Here is a 25695-nt window from a genome sequence, read left to right on the forward strand (position 1 = left end):
TGGATCATTGTCTTGTTGGAAGACGAATCTCCGTCCCAGTCTCAGGTCTTTTGCAGACTCCATCAGGTTTTCTTCCAGAATGGTCCTGTATTTGGCTCCATCCATCTTCCCATCAATTTTAACCATCTTCCCTGTCCCTGCTAAAGAAAAGCAGGCCCAAACCATGATGCTGCCACCACCATGTTTGACAGTGGGGATGGTGTGTTCAGGGTGATGAGCTGTGTTGCTTTTACGCCAAACATAACATTTTGCATTGTTGCCAAAAAGTTCAATTTTGGTTTCATCTGACCAGAGCACCTTCTTCCACATGTTTGGTGTGTCTCCCCAGGTGGCTTGTGGCAAACTTTATATGGATATCTTTAAGATGGCTTTCTTCTTGCCACTCTTCCATAAAGGCCAGATTTGTGCAATATACGACTGATTGTTGTCCTATGGACAGAGTCTCCCACCTCAGCTGTATATCTCTGCAGTTCATCCAGAGTGATCATGGGCCTCTTGGCTGCATCTCTGATCAGTCTTCTCCTTGTATGAGCTGAAAGTTTAGAGGGACGGCCAGGTCTTGGTAGATTTGCAGTGGTCTGATACTCCTTCCATTTCAATATTATCGCTTGCACAGTGCTCCTTGGGATGTTTAAAGCTTGGGAAATCTTTTTGTATCCAAATCCGGCTTTAAACTTCTTCACAACAGTATCTCGGACCTGCCTGGTGTGTTCCTTGTTCTTCATGATGCTCTCTGCGCTTTTAACGGACCTCTGAGACTATCACAGTGCAGGTGCATTTATACGGAGACTTGATTACACACAGGTGGATTGTATTTATCATCATTAGTCATTTAGGTCAACATTGGATCATTCAGAGATCCTCACTGAACTTCTGGAGAGAGTTTGCTGCACTGAAAGTAAAGGGGCTGAATAATTTTGCACGCCCAATTTTTCAGTTTTTGATTTGTAAATTTTTTTTGAAATAAAATGTCATTCCACTTCATGATTGTGTCCCACTTGTTGTTGATTCTTCACAAAAAAATACAGTTTTATATATTTATGTTTGAAGCCTGAAATTTGGCAAAAGGTCGCAAAGTTCAAGGGGGCCGAATACTTTCGCAAGGCACTGTACATGATGTAATGACGCCACGTAAAATGTTGTGCTACACAACATTCCTAACCTAGCCCACAATGTCTGCTGTGTGGATCTCGCAGTCAACAAGTCTAGCAGTCATTTTGAAAGTGTAAGAACATTTCAGCGAGACAACTCAAAGGCGAAATCCATTAAAGCCAAGATTTCCCTTGACAATCAACCGTTCTTTGTCGTGGATGATGTTGGCTTTCACTGAGTGGGTCGAGCACCAGTACACACTACCAAGTGCTCTATTTTTCAGATGTTGCCCTACCGGAGTTACACAGTAATGGCGTCACTGCTATTATCTTCAGGACATGCATACTATGGACCGCCATTTTGGCTCATTGCATGTCAAAAAAGATACAGTAGCACTGTCAAAGCTGTACAAAAAGTCTGCAAACACCGGCCACGAACGATGTGTTTACAATACTGCTTTGGTAATAAAGCATCATTTGTTCGACCGCAACTTCTTGGGTAGCCAGCTTTAGCTTGGTACCTAGCTAGTACCAATACAACCAGTCTGAAAACAATGACCAGTAGAAACTGCAGTCATTTTCAATATTCTTAGCAATGACTTAGGAATCCTTGTAAGTAAGTATTAGCTAGGTTGCCACTTGTTGTTCGCCTATTGAAATTGAATTTCAGTTTATGAAAATTAATAGCTAGCCAGCTACTTAACCCTGTTGCCCAAAGCTAATGTTATAAGCAGCCAGCTAGCTTCATCTGGCTAGTGAAGCTTGACCGGACCGGGTTATGTGTTGTGAAGCTAGCCACAATAAGGCACAATAGTGGAATTTGCGGTTTATGCCATACTTTTATTTTGAAGGCCTAGCTAGCTAGCTAACTATAGCTACAGAAACAGAATATTTCGTTTTGTTATGTTTTTGGGGAAGAACATTGTTTGCATCCATGAGCTAGCTAGTTTTATTTTATGACCAGTACTGTAGGTGTGCGCGAGACTACCAGCATCGTAGCACACGTATCGACGAATCGTTGTGCCATATATGAAATACGAGGATAGTGTAATCAATGTGTAATGACTACGTAGAAAGATTTATGAACGCGTTAAATTATTAAGTGACGTGCAGTCATATTCAGGTCCTGATTGGTCAACAAGCTTATTTGACACGCAAAGACACAAACGGTGTTCCATAGCAGAGATCCAGACAGTGATCCATAGATATCCTGGTTGAGAATGAAACGACTGAACAAATGAACGAAACAGCACAGCAAGTAAGTGAAAGAAATGGGTTTTGATGATGATGTGTGTGTAACCTTTATTTAACTAGACAAGTCAGTTAAGAACAAATTCTTTATTATAATGACAGCCTATCCCGGCCAAACCCAGACGATGCTGGGCTAATTGTGCGCCGCCCTGTGGGACTCCCAATCACGGCCGGATGTGATACAGCCTGGATTCGACTGTAGTGGGACTGTAGTGACGCCTCTTGCACTGAGATGCAGATGCAGTGCCTTAGACCACTGCGTCCGTGTATGAGTGTGTTAACTATTTAACTGTACTAGAATGCTTAAAAAGCCACCAAAATTTAAAATCTTGGTTATCGGTATCAGGTTTTTTGGCAAGGAAAATATCGGTATTGGCCAAAATTGTCATATTTGTACATCACTAATCCTGACTAGTCTCCCAGTCCCTGCCGCACCACAGGATGATTCATCACAATGTCTATCTCGGTGAGCACCACAGGAATGTTGCCCTTTTGGTATTTATTCCTGCTATAGACTCACTCCACAGGACAAATATAACTCTCCAACAACACACTCAGTAGCAGAAACGACACAAACATTCTTCTCTCTCATATTTTTTTGTTTTTTTTGTTACAATAAGAGGCCAGGCATTTCCAAACATACCAGAGACGCCAGTCTTGTGTGTATTGTAAATATGTGGCAATTCGCCCACTGATTTGGGCACGTGCTCTAGTCCTTGGGATGGGATGGGGCGGCACAACGCTGATTATGACTGATCTCAAAGCCGCTCCTCCTCCCTCTGACATGAAAAGATAGTTCATATTAATACTCATATTGTTGTTTTGGGGTTGTTAACTTGGTGTCCCAGTCACTAGATAGGCATGGGGGCAGATACAACTATGCGAACTAGAGAGAAACGGACACAGCCGGGTGGTGGAGATGGTGTTGAATACGGTGGTCAGGGAAGTCATTCTCGTATGCGGCTGTCATTCATACCAGTGGCCCAGGAAGTGATCTGACACTACATGCTGACATTGGAGGGCGATGGGAAGGGTGTTAGGTCTTTTTCTGGATCCTGTCACATCATGCTCCCTCTCTCACCATAAGTGGGCTGTACGTATGGAACTGTTTATACCAAGTTGGAGGAAACTATTTGTGCTACTAAAGCTTTTAAATGGAGCTGGGCATATTTGGCAGAGCCTTCACCAAATACTGAAGCAATAGAACGATGTCTTGACACAATCACCCCAATGCAATATGAATCCAACTGCACTTGTTTGGGTTTTTCTAACACTACCGTTTAGTTTTATTTGTATCCCTTCAAAGTAAGGATGGGTATGAGTAGTCGAACGGCTGTCAAAGCTCAATCTTTAACCAGAGATTACATGGTTGTTTTTTTTCAAATACCGCAAAACTATTTGGTGGAATGTGCTTTGTGACTGCCCGAACAGGCAAGTAAAATTTTGTCTTGAAGATTACGTTAATTTGATTAAACTCTAGTGTTCCATTTGTACATGTGCTTTTGCGGGGTACAGCAAAAAAAGAAACCAAGCTGTTCTTCTCCGTACATTCCCTTTCCCCTCACTAGCTCTTTCACTCAATTGTGTTCACATAAGCTCTGTTTAGGCCTACAAAATTAAATGCCTTTAAATGCCTATAAATTCCCTATGTAACCAAATGGATTAGGCTTTGTTATCAGTAACGGTTAGGATACATTAGGCATTGTTATGATCTGGAATCGCCTCTTCACTGTAGACGTTGAGACTGGTGTTTTGTTGTACTATTTAATGAAGCTGCCAGTTGAGGAATCTGTTTCTCAAAATAGACACTAATGTACTTGTCCTCTTGCTCAGTTGTGCACCGGGGCCTCCCACTCCTCTTTCTATTCTGGTTAGAGCCAGTTTGCGCTGTTCTGTGAAGGGAGTAGCACACAGCGTTGTACCAGATCCTCAGTTTCTTGGCAATTTCTCGCATGAAATAGCCTTCATTTCACAGAACGAGAATAGACAAGTTTCAGAAGAAACTTTTTTGTTTCTGGCCATTTTGCGCCTACAATCAAACCCACAAATGCTGATGCTCCAGATACTCAACTAGTCTAAAGAAGGCCAGTTTTATTGCTGCTTTAATCAGAACAACTCTTTTCAGCTGTGCTAACATAATTGCAAAAGGGTTTTCTAATGATCAATTAACCTTTTTTTAAATGATAAACTTGGATTAACTAACACAACGTGCCATTGGAACACAGGAGTGATGGTTGCTGATAATGGGCCTCTGTACGCCTTTGTAGATATTCCAGATAAATCAGCCGTTTCCAGCTACAACAGTCATTTACAACATTAACAATGTCTGCACTGTATTTCTGATCAATTTGATGTTATGTTAATGGACAAAAAACAAGGGCATTTCCAAGTGACCCCAAACTTTTGAACGGATGTAGGTAGGTAGGTAGGTAGGTAAATATAAATTATTTTTTTATTTGAGTACTTGGGGGGAGAAGAAAAATCATGCGAGTACTCTGAACAGTAAAGAAAATGTCAAATGCCCATTCCTACTTCAAAGGCTAGCCTGTCGGGAAAGATAAGCTGCTAGTTTTCGGCATGATGATAAGCTGTGTGTGTGTGTGAGGATTTGAGCTAATCTCTTCCTGAAAGTGCAGACACGTTCCGGCCGCTCAGATGTAGAGATCAAACAATTATAGGCATAAGGCATAGCTTAATCATACCCACAAGCCCTAGAAGGGGAGCTGTGCATTACAAGTGGGTCCCGGTGCCTGTCATGCTGCTACGACCTTGAATTTCACATTCATAGGGTTACTGATTTTGGTTCTACTTTCTAGTTATTCTGATTTATTTATTTCAATGATGTCAGAAGTTATACATGTTTTTTTTTTAAGGACTTAGAATTCAATTTCTATTAAAGGGATACATGGAGATGCATTAGCACAATGACTGGTAGTCTATGGGAACAGCTAGCATGCTATTGCTTTGAAGTACAGTTAGTTCTGCTGTATTGAAATCTAATAATGGCTAACACAATGGGTTCTGGGAAAATGTAATGATCGATATACAGTACAACTTTTGTTATCCTATTTCACCATCACCAAAACAATGTTCCTGTTATGATTTGATTATTTATATGCACTGTGTTTGCTCTTTGTGCATACTTGTGTATTTAGTTTGAAGCGTCTTCATTTTCTCCCTTTTGACAGGGTGGGGGAGGAGAAGGGGTGTATTTTTGGCCTTGACTGAGCTGGGAATGCAGGCAGTGTTTGGGGAGGAGCTCGTGTGGACACGCACACAGGGGCTTGAGCATTGAGGTTATGTCAGGCTGCCGGTTGGGGATGGCCATTGTCATAATAGTGGTGTGTGTGTGTCCCTATGCAGTCTATGGTGTGTCCACTCTGGGTGTGGCAGGCGTTGGCATAATGCATCTTGAGAAAATATGTCCAGATCACCACTGCCCATAAGATGTTTTTAGGTCTCAATAATTTCACCAATGACTCACTTTCCATGTCTGTATCATGTGAATGAAGACTTGACTCACCCAGCTCCATCTCTTATAATATCAGTTATTGTTTACTTGTTACATCCCAAGCTTTAGGTTTGTGTACCCCTATTGGATTTATTTATCTCAAACAGTCTTAGACTGTGACAATAAACATTATTTGGGGAAGGGTGTATATATTTGTTGAAGTAAAGCTGTTGTCTCAAGACTGCTCTGTCCTTTTTGAGGGACCAAAACTAGGAACTAATGTGTCCTCCCTTGTGTCCTAATTGTGTAATAATTACAGTAGGCTGCAACAGCTGTATTGTGTCTGGTGCTGATAAAGGCCCCTGACCTGTGCAGTGATCTGTACTAAAAGACTACGGGATGCACTGGAACATGGAGGGTCCCAACACAATGAGTGACCTGTCTGCTGCAGAACACCAGAGTTACAGATAAAAGGGTTTTGTGTTCATGTTTTCTTTGCAATAACCTTGACGATATTGACTTTTCATTTTATTTATCATGCTCAGCCTTTCTAATCAGTCATTGTTTACATTTCAAAAACGATGCCATGACGCATTTCAGAGATCCATTCATCAGCAAAACCTCTTCAACCAAAAGCTGAAGGTTCTAGAACAAAGATTGAAGATTAATTAACTTGTATTTATACTGAACAAAAAATATAAACACAACATGTAAAGTGTTGGTCCCATGTTTCATGAGCTGAAATAAAATACCCCAGAAATTTTCCATAAGCACAAAATGCTTATTTCTCAAAAATGTTGTGCACAAATTTGTTTAAGTCCCTGTTTGTGAGCATTTCTCCTTTACCAAGATAATTCATCCACCTGACAGGTGTGGCATATCAAGAAGCTGATTAAACAACACCTTGTGCTGGGAACAATAAAAGGCCACACTCTAAAATGTGCAGTTTTGTCACACAGCACAATGCCACAGATGTCTCAAGTTTTGAGGGAGTGTGAAATTGGAATTCTGACTGCAGGAATGTCCACCAGAGCTGTTGCCAGAAAATGTAATGTTAATTTCTCTATCATAAGCCGCCTCCAACTTAATTTAAGAGAATTTGGCTAAGTCCAACTGGCTTCTTCACCTGCGGGATCATTCTGTGATACACCTTGAAAGGAGATGTATCATAGACTCGCCAGCCACACCCCAAAACATGAACATCGTAGACCAAAGATTCACGATGAACTTGAAGCCCTGGTGCTAAATGGATTATCAAATTCACTTGACTGAGCTAATTCTTAGCCTGGCTCCCATATAACTCACCTGATGTTACCTGCTTTAAGAACTTTAGTACTGTAACTCATTGGAGGTACAGTACTACTTCTGTAAGAGCCTCAGGTTTATTGTGTAATTTTCCAGTACTGTACCATAACCTCCCATTGATCTTACAGAGAAGGATGGTGAGGAGTTCAGCTCAGAACACATTCAAGGACTTACTTCACTGAACACCTTGTTCATTTGTCTACACTCACTCCTTTTCAATGTGAAATTCTGAGGAAACCTTGAAATCCTAGGTGTTTGTAGTCCATTTATAGAAAAATATAGATTTTTCTCAACTAGATGGTAGTCATAAATTATGCCCGGCTGTTCTAGGCAGGCTGCTGTTCTAGGCAGGCTGCTGTTCTGTGTGGTTGTAGACATGTTGTGAGACATGGAGTGAACAGATGGAATATTGCACGGTTTTGCCTCGACACATGTCAGCAGCCGTTATGCTGTTGGATCTTGGACAAGTGGGAGTACTAGACGATAATGACTTTGGCCTCTTTCTTGCACTGCACAGATGATCAGATCTCACAATGATTGGAGAAGTGTTCAACATCACCACTACCACATCCTTATGATCTTGTCATTGAGCACAACGTGACTGCAATAGAGACTGGTTGGAATGGCAATTCTCATCAAATAAATGGGAAGTCTGACTGAAATAGTTTTTGTAAATAAATGGTGTTTTCATTTGTTGATAAAAATGCGGGACATAATTGTTTGGTTGCACAAACAAATGGCCAAAAGCAGGACTGTCCCGTACAATCAGGAAAGTTAGTCACCCTATATTCCTACCAGTATCTGGATCTAGCTCTACACTTGCCTGACAACTCAAACTGCTCTATCGTTCGATCCATACTTCAGTCGTTTGTGGTCAAAATGAGGGTATTGTAAAAATCAAAGTTGGATCACCTCTAACCAATCAGAGTATCAAAGCCAATGATCATTTTCAAGAACGCTGTTTTACCTGTGTGTGTTCTGGCTCTGGCCCAACCCATCAGTTTCTGGGACCAACTAGAAATCGTTGGGGAGGTAATGAGTCTGGATCTAACGTCCGTAGGCGTAGCGTTTGGGTAGTCAGGCAAGCACCACAAAAGATCCAGTCCAACTTCTCCAAGATGGATTTTCCACTGACTAAATTGATTGTGGGGTTGGAGGTTTGGATTAGATTAGAGAGAGTGATACCTTCATTGGTTCATATCTCTGATTGGGTGTTGATGGTGGTCAGGGCAGGATGGGTAACCGGTAGGGTTTAGGGTTACCTTCATTGGTCCATATCTCTGATTGGGTGTTGATAGTGGTCAGGGCAGGATGGGTAATGATGAGGGTTAGTCTATTATAGTTCATCCTTTTTCTTGTTTTGGTGTCTCCCGTCTGCTTGGGAAGGATTTCATGTTGCTTCCAGAGCCTCGGTTGTCTAATCTTTATTCCTTGCAAAAGCCTTTTGCGAGGTTGATTATTCCTGAAAAGTGAATGGTGCCTCATTGATTTGGTAGTGCTAAAGGGGTTTTTGACAGTGGGATTGAGAGACCTGGACCGAGTCCAGAAACAACCTCTTGTCCTAGACACCTCAGGTAGATCTGAAAGTTCTGGATACAGTGCGTTTGGAAAGTACACAGAATGTGGAACAAGTCAAGGGGTCTGAATACCGAATGCACTGTATCCAGGCATTATGGTCATAGCTCCACCTTGCCCTCTGATAGGCTAGTGCCAGATGGATTTTTCATCGTAGTACTAATATTGTACCTATCCAATTCTTTCAGATCTTCACGTGTGGTCCAAAGTAAGGCAGGGCCCTAGAGACACACAGGGTTGGACTAGCTAGCCTAATTGATGTGAGGGGGGCCATGGTAATATTTCCACAGTCCCCTACTTGCTTTGCATGTTGAGTGTATATCACTCCTTCTTTCCCAATTAGCAGTTCTCACACTGTGAATGATCTGGTCGGCTCCATTCCCCCTCTCTGGCGCCTGTTGGAGTTGCTACGGGGTTCAGTTACGCTGGCAAGTGCGAGGCAGCATATCCTCATGTCACACAGCTATATTTTCATATCAGTGGTGACACGAAGCCCTCCAAAATAAAACTACCACCATGGTGTCACCTTGTTATGGAGTGCCCTCCGATGCCCCCCAAGTTTCTCTGTAGTTGAATGGCTGATTGAAGTCGAGTGGTGAGAAAAGTATTGGCTCTAATCTTTTACTCTCTGGGGTGATCTTGACCCAAAATCCCCCCCCAAATGGACAGAAATATTGTCAATATTACCACATTGGATAGAAAGAGACACACCTCTTTCCACTCATGAGCAAGTATATTGTTTGCGTGAAACCAAGGAGATGCCATAGACGATTAGCAAATAAACTTCAATAGTGTACCATTTTAAGTTCTAGAAAATTCTACAACAGTATAGTTATTAACCGTATATACGGATCGTTTGATAATGATATTAAATATTTTGAGGTATATCTCAGTTCAGTTATTGTACATCTTGTTCTAGGTTTTTAAAGGCAGACTGCATCTGTTTTGTGTTACTGGTATTTAGGCCTAGCTCCATATACTAGTGTAAATCAAACTTCTAAATCCTATTAGCTTATTTCCACATTCTATCTCTAGAAAATGCAAATATCTTTGTACTTACATAATGGTAAGTGGGTGATGGGACATTACGGAGTTGTTTTGTGAAGAACAGGAGGTGTTTGGGAGTATGTTTGTTATGCAAAAACATTTGTTCGACAGCAGTACAGTATGTATCAGCAGGTTAAAATGCATCACAAATAGCCTCTACGATTCCCTGTCATGATTGTTCTGCAGTCTGCACAGGCTCTGATAGTAGTAATCTCTTCCAGGCTTGGAAAATTCGATATAAGACAGCGAAGATACAAACTATATAATGTGCGTAGTTATATTGATTTGTTTCAGTGACCTCACCATATTATCACCATACTGAGGGACCTTAGGGTATGATGTTGTCCCCATACTGAGGGACCTTAGGGAATGATGTTGTCCCCATACTGAGGGACCTTGGGGGCCGACGTTGTCCCCATACTGAGGGACCTTGGGGACCGACGTTGTCCCCACACTGAGGGACCTTGGGGACCGACGTTGTCCCCACACTGAGGGACCTTGGGGACCGACGTTGTCCCCACACTGCGGGACCTTGGGGACCGATGTTGTCCCCACACTGCGGGACCTTGGGGACCGATGTTGTCCCCACACTGCGGGACCTTGGGGACCGATGTTGTCCCCATACTGCGGGACCTTGGGGACCGATGTTGTCCCCATACTGCGGGACCTTGGGGACCGATGTTGTCCCCATACTGCGGGACCTTGGACCGATGTTGTCCCCATACTGAGGTGCCGATACGATACGTATTCCAATTCTATATGTATTGCAAATTTGATGTCCCCTGCCCTAGTTGTATATACAGATGCTTGGAATTAGTCACAAAACAACAATTCTCAAAATTCTATACGTATTGCAATTCAGTGCTGCGATTTTATTGCGATTTGATGGTCCAAACATATTTCTTACTATATGTCTGCTGCAGGGAGACGAGGAAGCCATGAGCAAATGAGTTATGATCAGTTATATGCTGAAAACATGTTGGCTCAGTGTTGGAGAAGATGGAGAACAAGCTATCGATATTATAATATCCAAAATAATATTGCAATATGTAACTGTATTGATCTTTAAAATTGAATTAAATTGAGATTTGTCGCTGGCCTACACACACTACCCCATAATGTCAAAGTGGAATTATGTCCCATGTTTTATATAATTAAAAATGAAATGTATTGATTCAATAACTATTCAACCCCTTTGTTATGGCAAACCTAAATAAGTTCAGGAGTTAAAATGTGCTTGCATCATGTAGCTGCATCGCAGCTACTCTCCATATTTTCAAGCATAGTAGTGGCTGCATCATGTCATGGGTATGCTTGTAATCGTTAGGATGGGCGTTTTTCAGGATAAAAAAGAAACGGAATGGAGCTAAGCACACGCAAAATCCTAGAGATGAACCTGGTTCAGTCTGCTTTCCACCAGACACTGGGAGACAAATTCACCTTTCAGCAGGACAATAACCTAAAACACAAGGTCAAATCTACACTGCAGTTGCTTACCAAGATGACACTGAATGTTCCTGAGTGGCCGAGTTACAATTTTAACTTAAATCTACTTGAAAATCTATGGCAAGACCTGAAAATGGTTGTCTAGCAATGATCAACAACCAATTTGACAAAGCTTGAAGAACAATGAGTAAATGTTACACAATCCAGGTGTGGAAAGGCCTTAGAGACTTACCCAGAAAGACGCACAGCTGTAATCGCTGCCAAAGGTGCTTCAACAAAGTACTGACTCAGGAGTGTGAATACTTATTTAAATGAGATATTTATGTATTTTATTTTCAATAAATTTGCAAACATTTCTAAAAATGTTTTCACTGTCATTATGGGATATTGTGTGTAGAAGGGTGAGAACAAAAATCAATTTCATCCATTTTAAATTCAGGCTGTAACATAACAAAATGTAGAATAAGTCAAGGGGTATGAATACTTTGATAGGCCCTGTAGTGTCAAAGCGATGCACTGTGACTGTATTATTTGCTCTGTGTTACTCGGCAGCGGAAACACTGCAATAATTGCAGCTCTGGCCGGTGACTTCCTTTTCTCAGACAGGGTGGGGAAGCATTCCACTCCCGTCAATAGTGGGCTAGCTGCAGCTAGTTGCTTCATACGTCATCTGGCTCAGACCTACAACAGGATACCAAAACTCTGAAGACCTGGGTAAGACATATTGAGACACTATGGACCCGACATCATCAGTTTTACCCAAAATAAATCAATCAATGTTTAAAAAGTAAGAGATATTGAACTCACTGTAGCATAAGCTGAGGGAATGATTTAGATATTTGGTGTCAATGATACTACTAGACACAATGTTATACAGTATGTTCTGTAGATGATCAGAAGACGGATACCTTACACATCACCATGCACTTTCTCTGAGGGATGTGTCCTCGCCTAGGCTAGTGTAAAAGTAAACACATGGTAGGTCTAACATTTTGCCCATCATTAGAAATAACTTCCGTCTCCTTTGTGACAACTTGTGCCTAAACACAACTTCTTTGTTTGCTTTGGTGTAGTAGCTCTGCGTCTTTCTCATAAGCAAAACAAACCCTTCCTTCCTTTACTACTAGCTAATTGCACAGGATACAGAGATCCCGGCTGGGGAAAAGTCTCTCTCGCTCTCTCTCTGAGCCTACAGATGGCTAAAATTCCCTTTTATGGCGTTGGAGGGCTGTTGAAACAGGAAATGACATCACACTCTGAGGTAGTGAGTAGGGAGCTAGCTACAACTCCGTGGCATTCCAAAGAGGGTGAGTCGCAGCTTGCCTGGAAATGAACCCCAGGCATGACTGACACTCAAATCACCTAGACCCCCAAAAAAATAGACCGGATGGACAACTTTTCAATTGAGATTTTATTTAATCTATGGTAGATGATAGCAGCAAACCAAAATAATGAATGGTGCGTTGCAGTGTTATTGTATCAGGGGCTTGTGTTGAGTGATGACAAAAATATTTGTGGTTTGAGTAAAGTTCCAGGCCTTGAAAGGAGTTCAAACTAGTGTTTATCAGAGAGAACGAGACTAAAGAAAGAGAGAAACACAGAGAGGGAGAGAGAGAGAACAGTTAACTGAATAGTCAGCGGGCGTACCATGTATGTCTCATTCCCTGGGAGGGGCTCGGTCGGTCGGTCTGGTCTGGGACTGCTGACGTGCAACACACACGGCCACTCCCTCTAGAAGTAGGAGGAGTACAGCCAGGCCATTCCCTCTAGAAGTAGGAGGAGCCGCAGCCAGTCCAGAGAGAGAGAGCAGGAGCGAAAGAAGGCTCACAGTGTTCCAATGGCCTTCTAAGGCCTCTTCAGACAGCAACTGTAACAGATTACTCATAATGGGGATTATCAGGAGTCGGACCTTGGATGACGATGGTTTTCTTTCTATGGGGCTAGCCACCTGTATTTATAGAGCAGTGTGAAGTGTTCATTTCATTCTTTATTTCAAAATCATATCGACGAAGAGCCTTGAAACTGCTAGTTTTCTAATCAAATTTAATTGGTCGCATACACATATTTTGCAGATGTTATTGCAGGTGCAGCGAAAATGCTTATGTTTCTAGCTCCAATGGTGTAGTAATATCTAACAAAACAAAACTAATGATTCCCAAAAAATTGAAATTAAGAAATATCATAACGAGCAATGTCAAAGTCCGGAATAGAGATACACACACATATATATACAAAAAGTTATATTTTGGTTTCATCTAACCATATAACATTCTTCCAATCTTCTTCTGGATCATCCAAATGCTTTCTAGCAAACTTCAGACTGGCCTGGACATGTACTGGCTTAAGCAGGGGGACACGTCTGGCACTGCAGGATTTGAGTCCCTGGCGGCGTAGTGTGTTACTGATGGTAGGCTTTGTTACTTTGGTCCCAGCTCTCTGCAGGTCATTCACTAGGTCCCCCTGTGTGGTTCTGGGATTTTTGCTCACCGTTCTTGTGATCATTTTGACCCCACGGGGTGAGATCTTGCGTGGAGCCCCAGATCGAGGGAGATTATCAGTGGTCTTGTATGTCTTCCATTTCCTAATAATTGCTCCCACAGTTGATTTCTTCAAACCAAGCTGCTTACCTATTGCAGATTCAGTCTTCCCAGCCTGGTGCAGGTCTACAATTTTGTTTCTGGTGTCCTTTGACAGCTCTTTGGTCTTGGCCATAGTGGAGTTTGGAGTGTGATTGCTTGAAGTTGTGGACAGGTGTATTTTATACTGATAACAAGTTCAAACAGGTGCCATTAATACAGGTAACGAGTGGAGGACAGAGGAGCCTCCTTAAAGAAGAAGTTACAGGTCTGTGAGAGCCAGAAATCTTGTTTATAGGTGACCAAATACATAATTTGCAAATAAATTCATAAAAAATCCTACAATGTGATTTTCTGGATTTTTTTTCTCATTTTGTCTGTCATAGTTGAAGTGTACCTATGATGAAAATTACAGGCCTCTCATCTTTTTAAGTGGGAGAAATTGCACAATTAGTGGCTGACCAAAAATTTTTTTGCCCCACTGTGTGTGTGTGTGTGTGTGTGTGTGTGTGTATATATATATATATCTCCAAACAAACCAAATTGCACAGACTCGTTTCAAACTAAATATATCATTCCTGTATCGGAGCCCATGTACAGTGCATTCGGAAAGTATTCAGACCCCCTGACTTTCCACATTTTGTTACATTACAGCCTTAAAATGCATTAAATCTCCCCCCTCAATCTACACACAATACCCCATAATGACAAAGTAAAAACAGGATTTAAGAAATTTTTGCAAATTTATTAGAAATAAAAACCTGAAATATTACATTCCCGTGAGTATTCAGATCCTTTACTCAGTAATTTGTTAATTACAGCGATTACAGCCTCAAGTCTTATTGGTTATGATGCTACAATCTTGGCACACCTGCATTTGTGGAGTTTCTCCCATTCTTCTCTTCTCAAGTTCTGTCAGGTTGGACAGGCAGCTTCGCTGCACAGCTGTTTTCAGGCCTCTCCAGAAATGTTCGACTAGGTTCAAGTCCAGGCTCTAGCTGGGCCACTCAAGGACATTGAGGCTTGTCCCAAAGACACTCCTGCATTGTCTTGACTGTGTGCTTAGGGTTGTTGTCCTGTCTGAAGTTTTTTTTGCCCCTGTCGGAAGGAATTTTTGCCCCAGTCTGAGGTCTTGAGCAGGTTTTCATCAAGGATTTCACTGTACTTTGCTCCGTTCATCTTTGCCTCGATCATAACTAGTCTCCCAGTCCCTGCCGCTGAAAAACATCCCCACAGCATGAAGCTGCCACCACCATACTTCACCGTAAGGATGGTGCCAGGTTTCCTCCAGACGTGACGCTTGGCATTCAGGCCAAAGAGTTCAAAATTGGTTTCATCAGACCAGAGAATCTTGTTTCTCATGGTCTGAGGGTCTTTAAGTGCCTTTTGGCAAACTCCAAGTGGGCTGTCATGTTCCTTTTACTGAGGAGAGGCTTCCTTCTGGCCACTCTACCGTAAAGGCCTGATTGGTGGAGTGCTGCAGAGATGTTTATCCTTCTGGAAGGTTCTCCCATCTCCACAGAGGAACTCTGGAGCTGTCAGAGTGACCATCAGGTTCTTGGTCACCTCCCTGACCAAGGCCCTTCGCCCCCAAATGCTCACTTTGGCCGGGCGGCCAGCTCTAGGAAAGAGTCTTGGTGGTTCCAAACAGAAATGTTTTAGTACCCTTCCCCAGACAATTCCTTCGACCTCATGGCTTGGTTTTTTCTCTGACACGCACTGTGAACTGTGTGGCCTTATATAGACTGGTGTGTGTCTTTCCAAATCAGTCAATTGAATGTACCACAGGTGGACTCCAGTGAAGTTGTAGAAATCAATGGAAACAGATGCACCTGAGCTCAATTTCGAGGGTCTGAATACTTATGTAACAAAGTTTGTTTAAAAAAAACTTTTTACTGTATTGTCATTATGGGGTATTGTGTGTAGATTGAGGGGGAAAAAACGAACAATTTAATCCATTTTAGAATAAGGCTGTAACAAAATGTGGAAGAAGTCAAGGGGTCTGAATACTTTCCGTGGTGTGTGTGGGGGCAGTATTAGTTGTTATGAAAGTCCTGACAAATGTATTAATCATTGTCATATTTATATCTAATAGTGTAATTCCCTGTGTATCTGAATATTCCAAGGATGTGATATTAAAGTAGTAATATTATTTAAAAGCAATATATTAACTTGAAATACTAGTGTAAATAAATGAACTGTGGAGAAAGGAAATACACACAGCTTTACAGTATGATGACCCAAAGATAAAGTGTGTGTGTGTGTGTGTGGTAATGCTTTCTTATCTGGTGAACCCTGTGTATGACCCTGTTCTCATTATTTGTAATTCATGTGACAAATATGAATGTGACCACTAGAGAAAACACTATCTGTTCTTCGCTGCCTATTGCCTTTTAAATGACTCATAATGGATGTGTCCAGTCATGTTTCAACACCACTATCTATCACAGGGCTGTTTTAAGTTACATGGCCCATCCCAAATGTAACCCAATTCCCTATATAGTGCACTACATTTAACCAGGACCAATGGGGCTGTGGTCAAAAGAAATGCACTTTGTAGGCAATGGGGTGCCATTTGGGACGCAACCACAGTTTGTCAAACCTTCACCGCTCATCTCTGACCCTGACACACTTTGGCATTTTGTATGACAGTGTTTCTGAGAAGCTATCGACAGGACCGTCACTTCTAAGCAGCCAGTGTAGTCGAGCAGCAGTATTGCATAAATGTCTTGTGTTTTTGCCAGTTTTTGTATTTGCATCTATACCTCAGGTCAGTCTTTCAAGAAAACAAAGAATACAACCATTTTTAAGTATGGAAAGATGATTTAAAAAGGAGATTATTTAAGAGATTGTTAACGATAATTAGCACAGAAGATTCTATATTCACCGTTGGATATCAATCTAATTTGGACTTGTTGACATTGCTGCTTATATGACAATCTCAATCATTCGTTCCAGTTTAATTAAAAGATTTATCTTGGTTACACTAAACTCCTCTCTTCTGTTTCTCTGCAGCCGGGCCAAGAACCCTACAGCGCCATAACCGACTGGGAGGACATCTCCCATTAAGACCAGTTTCTATCAGGTACTGTCTGTAACCTTGTGCTCTACTGTCATCTACTATCAGCTCTACTCGCATGTTGTAAAGAAGTATTTTACATGGATGGATATTACTTTATTAATCCCCTTTTGGAAATTGATTTGTCAATGCCAGCAAGAAAATCAATACACATTTTCCTATCATGCACAGAGATCCTATAAATTACCACTCTACACTGTGTATAAAACATTAAGAACACCTTCCTAATATTGAGTTGATGTGATATCATCCCGGCATCATTTGTCATCAAGTTAATGTAATTACTCATTCCATTGATCTTTGCCATTGGCTGTACCAGAGTGGATCTGGATGGGAGTGCATTGATTTGTCCAGGCTGAGTTGTAGCTTTTTAATTAAAGGAAGACTGGGGCTTCTGTCAACACAGGAGGCTCAGATTCAGAACTAGGTATCTTATCACACGGTTGGTGATGTCACAATTTAGAAGTGTTTAATGTCAATCCCGTCTTGTGACAACTTGTTGAGCTCACTGGTGTGTCATTTGGACTAAAAGACTGAAGGCATAATTGGCACCGTCGGGCCCATTTTAACAAGCTGAGGAGCAAACAGCTGTGTGGAGAATACCTTACCCAGAGACCACTACTTACAATGGTATCCTGGTTAGTAGGTCTCTTTTAGCTTGGATAATGTCATTCTTCAAACTATTTAAACTATATTTGATTAGTCTCTCATAGCATTGCTCTGCTTAAATTGGACATACATTTAAGTTGTTAAACTTACCAGACAAGAAGAAGTCGAGTGCCTTCTTGAGGCAAGATGAGTAAAGTCTCACTTAGGAGCTGATATTTTTGTTCACTTTTAAAGTGAGTATGTCACTCACACTTAATAATGCATCCACCATTTAGACAAAGTGGGTTGTGTGCTATGGGGGGATATCTCCCACCCACAGACTGTCAAACAGACTCAGAAACTTCTCAGTCAGACAGTCCGTAGTAGTCACCTCAGACTTTGACCAAGCCCACCAATATTCAAAACCAGGCCTTACAATCAATGGTGGCTTTGTGGTTTTAAGCCTTTGTTTAGTCTGAGCGGCAACGTAAAACCAGACCTGACCGGACTGAAGGTCGATCTAAAAAAAACATTGTGATTGACCCTGACCTGACCCAACTTGAGTTGTCTAAATAACTCCGTGATTGACCCTGTTCCGAATGTGTCAAAGGCTGACTGATGGGGTAGGCTTATCACAAGGTCTTGAAAGAAAGTGCAGTTTGTGTGTTTATCAAGGAATCATTTGTCTTACCCAGATATTCTACTGAACAGGACTGAAATAGGTCTGTCTGTCTTGTAGGGGACATGATACAAAGGACCACAACCTACAGCTACAGGTGTTAAAAACGTTGTTTTTCTGACACCTTCACCGAGTTGTGCAGCTCTGACTGACCGCTCTGTGTGACTGCGAGCACAAGTGCAAGTTTGTTTGTCTTCAAACGTTGCAAGACAGTCAAGTGAATTGTAATATCAACGTATGAGGTGCAGTTAACCAATTGTTCTACCAGTGCTCAAATCCAATTTTATTTGTCACATGCGCCGAATACAACAGGTGTAGTAGACCTTACCGTGAAATGCTTGCTTACAAGCCCTATACCAACAATTTTAAAGAAAATGGTTATGAAAATATTTACATTAAAAAAAAATGACTTTAGTTTATTTTAGTAACACAAAATAACAATGGTGAGGTGAAGACTTAACTTCTCGAAGCGATAACTGTATTTAAGTTCTTATGAAGCTGACTTGGTGTATTGTTTATACCTTCTTATCAGTGGCCACAAGTGCATCACTGGAAAACTAATTCTGCTTTCACCACTGTGTTTTACCCAAAAAAAGAGATACCAACGTAGAGGTAAAATTGAAGGAGAGGCATCTTGATTCTAGTCCACGGAGTTCCTCCTTTTGTGTAAAAATGGCATTTTGTATTTGAATGTTGTTCCTTGACCTCTACGACCTCATCTCAGAGCATCTGTAGAGTGAAAGAGCTCCACACAAATAACTTGATGTTCCCTGAATAGCCTTCGGTTTGAAAAAGGCAGGAAGAATATCACACCTCGATATGTTATTGTCCCTGAAGAGCATTCAAATGTTTATTTTTATTTTTAAATGGAGCATATTTAAAATATAATGTTCAAATTAAACAAAGGCCTAGAAAATTGCAGTATAAGATTTTGACAATTTAGTAGTTTCTTTAGTATAAAATCTGAAAGCATACCAAAAATGTTTTGGAGATTTGGTAACTTTGAGTGTATTCAGTGAAGTGACACAATTGAATGTTGCTGGTCATGTTGTGAAAGTATCCCCCATTTTGCTCTCTTGAAGCTTTATGCTGCATCAGGGAAACATCCCCCACTGTGTGAAGCACATGACGACAGTGGCGTGGCCCAGGGTGGCCACGGCCCGCTCTAAAATCTGATTGGAAATTCTGAGATCTGATAGGTCGTCTCTGAATACATTGACAATATTGGTTATTTGGTTAACTATCTGCATTGACGCTTTATCCACGAACTATTTTGACTCATCACATACGCTTCTGTTACTGTTTATTATCTATCCTGTTGCCCAGCCACTTTATCTCTACCTATATGTACATATCTAGCTCAATTACCTCGTACCCCTGCACATCGATTCAGAACTGGTATCCTGTGTATATAGCCAAGTTATCGTTATTTATTTTTTGTGTAATTTTCTATTATTTCTCCTTTTGTCTCTCTGCTTAGATACACGTGGCGAGTTGTGGCTTAATTTCACCACGGCATCGATTAGGGTACCCGGTTACTCCCATGTAATTAGCCAAACTTTGGTATCATCTTAAGCAAACTACTGACACTTGATTTTTTTTTTTCTCTCGTTTCAATAATTATTTTCAGCAGTGTCGTTATTAACATACTGTACTTGGCTATCACAACAATAAATGACTTGCATGATGCTTATTCTGCCACTCTGTGTTACCCGACCTGCTAACACTGACAGTGAAGCTCGTAAATCTGTTGCGTTATACTGACGTCACTGTTTGTTTACCCTTAGCTTTTTCACCAGTTAACTGACGTTTGCTGGCTGGCAAGCAAGAGAAGTTACTCTGAATCTAAGTCGCTAGTTTTAGATATACTGCGTAACTTTGCCCTGCCATTGAACGGTCTAGGTATTTAGAAAAGTTGATTATTTTAGCCTTGCCTATATGTCCTTTCAACTTGCCGGAGACCAGCTGGGCAGACAACCCTACCAAATGGCCCAAATTAGCCTATGATGATATCTACACCGACTTGGGGGAATATCCAGGTTTACACAGGCATTACACATGGCTAGTTAGATACAAACAAGTGTTAGCTTAAGACTTACGGTGAATGAAGGGCTTCGAACACACATGTATGGAGTAACTGGAGCCCACAGCTTTCCATCATCATCGCTGCGTTTAACCTGGTCCTAGGGTATAGAGTGAAACCACAAGGTTAATTTAACCTGGTCCTTGGGTATAGAGTGAAACCACGAGGTTAATTTAACCTGGTCCTTGGGTATAGAGTGAAACCACGAGGTTAATTTAACCTGGTCCTTGGGTATAGAGTGAAACCACAAGGTTAATTTAACCTGGTCCTAGGGTATAGAGTGAAACCACAAGGTTAATTTAACCTGGTCCTTGGGTATAGTGTGAAACCACGAGGTTAATTTAACCTGGTCCTTGGGTATAGAGTGAAACCACAAGGTTAATTTAACCTGGCCCTAGGGTATAGAGTGAAACCACGAGGTTAATTTAACCTGGTCCTTGGGTATAGAGTGAAACCACGAGGTTCATTTAACCTGGTCCTTGGGTATAGAGTGAAACCACGAGGTTAATTTAACCTGGTCCTTGGGTGTAGAGTGAAACCACGAGGTTCATTTAACCTGGTCCTTGGGTATAGAGTGAAACCACGAGGTTCATTTAACCTGGTCCTTGGGTATAGAGTGAAACCACGAGGTTCATTTAACCTGGTCCTTGGGTGTAGAGTGAAACCACGAGGTTCATTTAACCTGGTCCTTGGGTGTAGAGTGAAACCACGAGGTTCATTTAACCTGGTCCTTGGGTATAGAGTGAAACCACGAGGTTCATTTAACCTGGTCCCTGGGTATAGAGTGAAACCACGAGGTTCATTTAACCTGGTCCTTGGGTGTAGAGTGAAACCACGAGGTTCATTTAACCTGGTCTTTGGGTATAGAGTGAAACCACGAGGTTCATTTAACCTGGTCATTGGTATAGAGTGAAACCACAAGGTTCATTTAACCTGGTCCTTGGGTATAGAGTGAAACCACGAGGTTCATTTAACCTGGTCCTTGGGTATAGAGTGAAACCACGAGGTTCATTTAACCTGGTCCCTGGGTATAGAGTGAAACCACAAGGTTCATTTAACCTGGTCCTTGGGTATAGTAAAGTACCCTACCTGGGGGCGTGGCTTAACGTTACCATGGGAGTAAAGGGAGTACGAGCAGGCCCGTAAGCGTTTCACTGTTAGTCTATGCCTGTTGTTTATGAAGCATGTGACTAAGAACATTTTTAAAAGCATCTATATTGTTAAACAGTTTTGGAATGCCTGGCTGCCCTTGGTAACCATATATACGTGTCACTGTGTAGGTAGAATGTCATTACCATGATGGTGTTTGTGATAATGTCCCTTATCATTCAAATGGCAGGTGCAAAGTGCACTGTGCTTTTTATTTTATTTTGTTTTACGTTTGTTTATGTGTAACTCTGTTGTTTTTGTCACACTGCTTTGCTTTATCTTGGTCAGGTCGCTGTTGTAAATGAGTGGCACTTTAAAGTAAATGTACTGCTGTATGCTAATACCCTTTTTATATAACATCCTGACCTAGAATGCAAAAACTGTAGCAAGGCATTTTGGAATTGATTTTCATGCTTTATTTGAACTGTGGAATGTACCAAACCGAAGATGAAGCATTTAATGCGTCGAACCATCATAATAACATTTAACAAATCACGTTTTATGTCCCCCTGCCCTACCCTGACCACCACGTTCAAAATATTCTGCACATGACAATGCAGAACAAAAACAAGAAGTGAAACTGAAATACATATCACCACAGAGCGTCCTCTGCTATATTCTCGTCGCTTGTCAGCTCTCAAGCGGCTTTTTGTGCATCTATTTTCAGTGATGGGTTTTCATGAGAGGGACAGCTACATTCTTTGAGTGGGGTTGAGGTCACTGTCTCAAGAATTTTATATTTTTTTCCGGGCCAGAATGTAGTCTATTTTTGACCAAGTCCTTAGTCTCTGCCTCCATTCTGGACCTCTTCCAAATGGTTCATTGTCCAAACAGTAGTCAGAGAGAAGGACTGCCACTGTAGTAAATGTCTACAAATGAACATGGCTCCAGATGATTTGGTTAGCATGTGGAACTGTGAAGACACGCTCCCTCTTAATTCTACTTTTTCCCTGTAAAAATGTCATTGTTCAAATAGCTTCCATTGTCCATCCCCAATCTTCTTAGATGTTCTCTGAACTTAATCGGTGAACAAAGGCTGGTTGTGTGGGCTAGTCTTTGAACTTTGTGAACTCTTAAAAGTTCCCATCATAATGGTGTGGTACATCGCTTGCATCAAAAAAAAATGTTTCCCATGTTTATTAAGGAACAACTTGCAGTGCATGCGCTTTATCTATGTTCCTTGTAGCAGGCATGTACTATGCCTGTGAGAAATGTAGACTGAAAGTAGTGCTGCCTTCCTCAAACTCAATAGCATTAGATAACCTATATCCTACAGAATCTCACCCAGCAGTTGCACCTTGCCACTAGACCGTAGAAGAGCTAGTGAGTTGGCCTGGGCTGGTCTAAAGGATCAGACGCATCGAAAAAATCTGAGTGCCAATAGGTACTTACTTAGCACTTAGTGCCGTATTCTTCTTGTCACTTCTGTCAGAGGTTTGTTCTCTCTAATTGTCTCAAAGTCAATTTCTCGCCCACTGACAAGCATTGCGATTCTAAAAGTAGAAACAGCAGGTTCGTCAGTACACCGTCGGTACACAGCAGGGACGTATTTTGTTCTTGCAAGAGAAGGAACGACCTCCTACTGTTATAAATGCCTATCGGAAGTCCGATTTCTCAGTGTCTGTACCAAAAGAAATGGAGTCTGGAACACACATACTGCTGCAGCATGGGTTCGAATCCGGCCTGCTACTATTTCAGCAGCATCTCTTCTGCCTTTCCTCTCTATCTCTATCCAACCCAATAGGGGGGACTGCTCCACTCCTTAATAAAAAACTAAATGACAAGTGCTACTGAGAATGCAAATACAATCGCTCCGTATACAGTACATTTTTGCAGTGGAGCTGTCAAAACGGAGGTTTAAGGGGGGGGACAGCTAAATTACTGGTATTTCATGTCATTTTTATATCTCGTGTAAATCTGGGATGCATTTGGTATGTCCAGTAAAAACACAGTTACAGCCAACTCTTAAAGACGGTTTCTTCTCAGGAATTTTGACTGAAAACCAGAGAACACACACACACACACACACACACACACACACACACACACACACACACACACACAGCTTGTCCTTTATTGTATTGGACACAGTCACTTATTTATACTGGTGTAAATCACTGCTTCGAGTAGTAATAAAATAATACAGCCAAACTTCATACACATCTTGTAACCTCCTATTTAATGAAAGTTTAACACTGCTATAAACCTCTGCGTTTCATACAATGGGTTTACGGTCTGAGCGTCTCACACACTCAACGGCCAGAGTGACGTTCTAATTAAGACTTTGAATATTCATATCATTACTCATTTTATAATCCAAAGTCCCAATTGATTGTGCAGAATGGTAATTTCTTGAGTCACTTTTAGACATGATGAAAAAGTAAATGGAGAACCATATATTTTGAAGAATAATCTCTGATTTCCCATAAAACTCAACTCAAGAAATGACTATGCTTTTTCAAATCCTAATGCTGTAAATGTGTTTTTGGCTGTTCAGGGAACTCCGCATGATACTGAAAGCCAGTCAGTTTGACCGAAGTAGTAACCCCAAACTTTCAGCAAACGTTCTATTGTAAGGCAGCAGAGACACCAGCAGGGATCATCAAAACCATCTCACCAAAATTTAAATGACCACATATATAATGTTTTTCATTGATCCATCTGAAGGGCTTAGCTATTGGAATATGATGGATGTCGTTGTGCTGAGGTTTGGTATTGGTGCATTCCTAAAGGAACATAATGCTCGATATAGGGCATGTTGCTGCAGGAGCTAGGTTACAAAACCATGTGTGGGAATACATACATACTCATTGATATCTACAGTACCAGTCAAAAGTTTGAATAATAGTCAGAATAATAGTGGAGAGTGATTTATTTCAGCTTTTATTTCTTTCATCACATTCCCAGTGGGTCAGAAGTTTACATACACTCAATTAGTATTTGGTAGCATTACCTTTAAATTGTTTAGCTTGGGTCAAACGTTTCAGGTAGCCTTCCACAAGCTTCCCACAATAAGTTTGTTTGAATTTTGGCCCATTCCACCTCACAAACTTGGTGTAACTGAGTCAGGTTTGTAGGCCTCCTTGCTCGCACACACTTTTTCAGTTCTGCCCACAAATTTTCTATAAGATTGAGGTCAGGGCTTTGTGATGGCCACTCCAATACCTTGACTTGGTTGTCCTTAAGCCATTTTGCCACAACTTTGGAAGTATGCTTGGGGTCATTGTCCATTTGGAAGACCCATTTGCGACCAAGCTTTAACTTCCTGACCGATGTCTTGAGATGTTGCTTCAATATATCCACATAACTTTCCTACCTCATGAAGCCATATATTTTGTGAAGTACACCAGTCCCTCCTGTAGCAGAGCGCTGCCACCCCCGTGCTTCACGGTTGGGATAGTGTTCTTCGGCTTGCAGGCCTCCCCCTTTCTCCTCCAAACATAACGATGGTCATCATGGCCAAACAGTTCTATTTTTGTTTCATCAGACCAGAGGACATTCCTTCAAAAAGTACGATCTTTGTCCCCATGTGCGGTTGCAAACCGTAGTGGGGCTTTTTTTTTATGGCGGTTTTGGAGCAGTGGCTTCTTCCTTGCTGAGTGGCCTTTCAGGTTATGTCGATATAGGACTCGTTTTACTGTGGCTATAGATACTTTTGTACCTGTTTCCTCCAGCATCTTCAAGGTCCTTTTGCTGTTGTTCTGGGATTGATTTGCACTCTTCGCACCAGAGTACGTTCATCTCTAGGGGACAGAAGGCGTCTCCTTCCTGAGCGGTATGACGGCTGCGAGGTCCCATGGGGTTTTATACTTCCGTATTATTGTTTGTACAGATGAAAATGGTACCTTCAGGCATTTAGAAATTATTCCCAAGGATGAACCAATTGTTGGAAAAAATTACTTCTCATGCACAAAGTAGATGTCCTAACCGACTTGCCAAAACGATAGTTTGTTAACAAGACATTTGTGGAGTGGTTGAAACACTTAGATTGGAGTCATTAAAACGTGTTCATGTAAACTTCCGACTTCAACTGTACATGCATGCATGCATACATACATACATACATACATGCATGCATGCATACATACATACATGCATGCATACTGTTTTATTAATTTTCCTCTTTCTAATTTAACTGTAATATTCTGTTTTTTATTGTTCCTGTAGGCTGTTGCCATAGTAATAACCAAAAGATACCTGTATATACATATGTACAGTATAGTGTATATACACAATATATCAAAAATATATTTTCTAGATTCTAACAGTTCTTGATCTTCAGAAATCAAGTGAACTCAGTGCAGTAATCACTTCAGTGTCCTGTCTATCTACAACAAGTAATTTGACATGATGAGTAGGCCTCTTGCCATAGGAG

The 25695-nt window shown here is 41.3% G+C and overlaps 1 protein-coding gene across 4 annotated transcripts in view; it reads left to right on the forward strand.

Moving 5' to 3' along the window:
* Nucleotides 1–25695, forward strand: part of tln1 (talin 1) — a 142301-nt gene that overhangs the window by 16406 nt on the left and 100200 nt on the right. For 3 of the 4 annotated variants that reach the window (XM_042302686.1, XM_042302685.1, XM_042302688.1), the window contains exon 2: nucleotides 16758–16827. The gene's annotated coding sequence lies outside the window, so the exon portion shown is untranslated. Of the gene's footprint in view, nucleotides 1–16490; nucleotides 16513–16757; nucleotides 16828–25695 lie in introns of those variants that run through there. The other variant, XM_042302687.1, reaches the window with a different exon arrangement.

This window comes from Oncorhynchus tshawytscha, linkage group LG20 (genome assembly GCF_018296145.1).
Source record: "Oncorhynchus tshawytscha isolate Ot180627B linkage group LG20, Otsh_v2.0, whole genome shotgun sequence".
In the NCBI taxonomy this organism is placed as follows: domain Eukaryota; kingdom Metazoa; phylum Chordata; class Actinopteri; order Salmoniformes; family Salmonidae; genus Oncorhynchus; species Oncorhynchus tshawytscha.